Here is a 3484-nt window from a genome sequence, read left to right on the forward strand (position 1 = left end):
GGAAGATTTTTTTTTTTTTTTTTTTTTTTTTGCTTTTAGTAAAGTAATTCATAGTATTAATCATGTATTAAATAATTACTTTTGTTTGAGGTGACTGTGAGACATTAGAAATCCTCTATTAAATAATTACTTTTGGTTTGAGGTGACTGTGAGACATTAAAAATCCTGAGGCCTGATTATTGCTGCGTGATTCGAGGTAAAAAAAAAAATAGAGCTCTGAAACTACACACAGACCGCCGTGTCTGACACGCTAGTGATAGCGAATCCGGTCAGATCCACACACGGAGTCCGTGTGAGGTAACATAGATATATAAGGGACTTATCCGTCTCGTCTCGCTCCTGGGTGCGGGCGGCTTCCCGCTTTGATCGTAAATGAGCGCGAAATCTGTTTATTTTTGGCCACAGAAAATGTTGAGATGCAGTTTAGCGGTGTCAGCTACACTTTTATGTACTTTTTTCATAATTTATGATCGGAATATAATTAAAGTACTTTATAACAGTAATGTTTAGTTTCTGTTTTTAATTCCAGCAGTGGTTGAAGTGAGAATTTTAATTTGAATCGTGGACTATTTGTGCTAATAATTTATTTATTGATTCATTTATTTTGAGGGATGAATGCAAGCCAGGGAGGAAAGAGCGGTGTTTAAAAGCTAATCCCGATCTGTTCATGCGCACCGAATGCAGAGGAAGAGCAACAAAGTTGTATTTTGTTTGTCGGTGACCAGTGCTGCATGCATTTGATGAGAAACAGTTAAATCATTGGAGTATTGTAAGATATGGTTTTTTCCTTTAAAATAACTATTTCCTTCTTAACATAATTTATATATAAATTATAAATCAGAAATTAATTATATACCGTAATTATTACAAATAACTATCTTATATTTTAATCAGTGTTGAACAAGGGTGTGCACTTATTATTGTTTTTTTTTTTATTTTGTTTATTTATTGATAAACTGTGATGCATTTAAAGAGTTTTGTAAAAAACTGGTTTTGCATTTTTTCAGCATTCTTGAAGATACAAAGTTATAAAAGTAAAATACCAAAGTCCCAAAATCTTATGTAACATTGTGTAAATACTGTCACTTTTTGATCCAGTTTCATGTCTGCTGAGTAAAAGTATAAACAACAATTATTGAACCAAACAGTACTAGTTAAAATTCAGTTTCCACAAAAAATATGAAGCAGCACAACTGTTTTCAACATTGATGATAACATGATTTACTCGACAAAATTGGGTTAACTATGATTGGGAGTTAACTATTATAATTCAGTTTGCCATCACCAAAATAAATTAAATGTAAATGATGCCAGTGCCAATGGCAATGATGATTAAAAATATAATAAAATAAAAAGTACATTTAAGATGTAATAATAATTGACAATATCACTGTTTTTACTGAATTTATCAGCTTTGGAGAGTATAAAAGTCTTGAAAATAAATAAATGGAATAACAGAATCTTTTTAGCTTCCAGCAATCTATTTAGTTTTGTATTGCCTTAATGTCGGTTTCCTGTCATTTTGGTACCATATATATGGTTGACATCCACATTTATATCTCTGATCGAATGTGTTTTCTGTGTGTCCCAATATATTTGTCATATGCATCGTAATATCTGTGATTGTAAGTATATTTAAAGATTTACCATAAACATGTATTTAGGACATAGACCCCGCATATTCAATGTTTATATTAAGAATTAAAATTAGATATATTTTTTCTGGTTTTCAGTCATAAAGAGGTACCTTGAAAGTTAGGTAGACCTGTGTTTTGTTGTTATCCAACTGTCCCCCTTTCTGTGCTGTCAAACATTAATTTATACTTTTTTTTCTTTTGTTCATTTTTTCTTTGTTTAGATTGATCATTGAGCTTTATCTCCTGAGCAATTCTTGAGGTTTGTTTGCATTTTTTGGTTAATGTTTCATTTAAAGGTGCACTATGCAGGAATAAGAAAATGAGAGATGCTGTAGTTTATGGGGTTGACAGATTTTTAAGTTATGTCTGACATTTTATTTTTATTTTTAAAATTATAGCATTACGAGCACTACCGACTCCGCACTGCGCAATATCCAGTAAGTATTTTTATTTATTTTTATTTTTTGATATGGATAAAATATGAACACAGGTGACAAAGGACAATAATTAAATGACATACTACTGAGTCATTGATGCACTATAGCACTTCAGAACCTGTGAGGCTGGCTATGTGGAGTTTGGTGAAATTCACTGGGGAATGTTTTAAGCATCAATGATTTTTCCTTGCTTGTAATTTTTCACATAAAGTCAATGAGAGAATGATGAAATATTCATTTTGTGGGGGAACCATTCCTTTTAAGTTGCTGTATGTTATAGAAAAATAATTTTTCCTCCCTGAAAGATAGAACCAGTTTATGTTATAGCCATGGGCTGCATCCGAAGCTGCATACTCGCTGAGTAGATATGTCTTAAGAATAAGTAATAATTTTGCAATCATTAAAAATAGTCTAATATGTGTGGTATGTATGCAGCTGTACTACATTTGTCATGTTATCACTGTCATGTGAGTTACAGCATCAGTTACAGTGCAATTCACAATTTTGCTACTGTGGGCTCATGGGATAGACTAAACTAAAGAATCTCAATAGAAGTGATAGGTCATCCAGGTACTTTTCATCTACTGCCTTTCACCCTATTATATAGTAGAGAAGTATGCAAGTTCTGATAATACCCTAGACCTTTAAAACCAGGTAAAAAACATCATTTGTTGAACATCTCAATCAAATAAAAAAAAAGAAAACAAGTGCTTTTCTGTCTGTCAATCATTTAGATTTTGGTCATATTGTTTTGGCAGTCAGTATATTATATTGACAATATATTATATTTTGCTACTTTTGTGTTTTACAACCCTGAGGAAACTCTTTAGTCAATCACTTACAGTAGCTTTAGGTTTGGAATATAATACATTTATATTGAAAATGTGACTGTATTGAAAAACATTTATGGATGCCTTTGCATATTAAGTTTTTTTTTTTTTTTTTTTTTTTTTATAATATTGATCTATGCCTTTGCATATTGGTTTTTTTTTATTTTGTGTTTGTTTGTTGTTTTGCAGACCATCTATTCAGAGCACTTACCTGCATTTTTTCACTGCAGCTGAACGCCTGGTTAGTGTGTGCAAAATGCCTAAATGATGCCATGGTCGTTTTCCTTTTAATATTATTATCATTATAGTTGCCTATATGTCTTTCTTTCCCAGGTTTTTGGATTTTCTACAAGCAGCAGTTCTTCTGATTGTACTTCCCAACCCCCCTCACCCAACCCTCCGACCCATATACCCCCCATCAGAGCACAACCTGCATTTTTCTCTCTGCAGCTGAACGCCTTGGTTAGTGTGCAAAATGCCTAAAATGATACTGTGTTGCTCTTTTTTTCAATATTGTTATCATTGTAGCTGCCTAATATGTCTTTCTCTTTCCATACCGCTAAGTTCTTCTGAATGTTCT

At 32.3% G+C, this 3484-nt stretch overlaps 1 long non-coding RNA gene across 1 annotated transcript; it reads left to right on the plus strand.

The window, feature by feature from the left end:
- The first annotated feature begins 1833 nt into the window (after positions 1-1833).
- Positions 1834-3111, plus strand: LOC109094721. Its single transcript, XR_006159078.1, has 3 exons — positions 1834-1896; positions 2036-2074; positions 3094-3111. It is a non-coding gene; the product is annotated as an uncharacterized LOC109094721 (long non-coding RNA).
- Positions 3112-3484: the final 373 nt, after the last annotated feature.

Source organism: Cyprinus carpio, unplaced genomic scaffold, assembly GCF_018340385.1.
Source record: "Cyprinus carpio isolate SPL01 unplaced genomic scaffold, ASM1834038v1 S000001012, whole genome shotgun sequence".
Classification (NCBI taxonomy): Eukaryota; Metazoa; Chordata; class Actinopteri; order Cypriniformes; family Cyprinidae; genus Cyprinus; species Cyprinus carpio.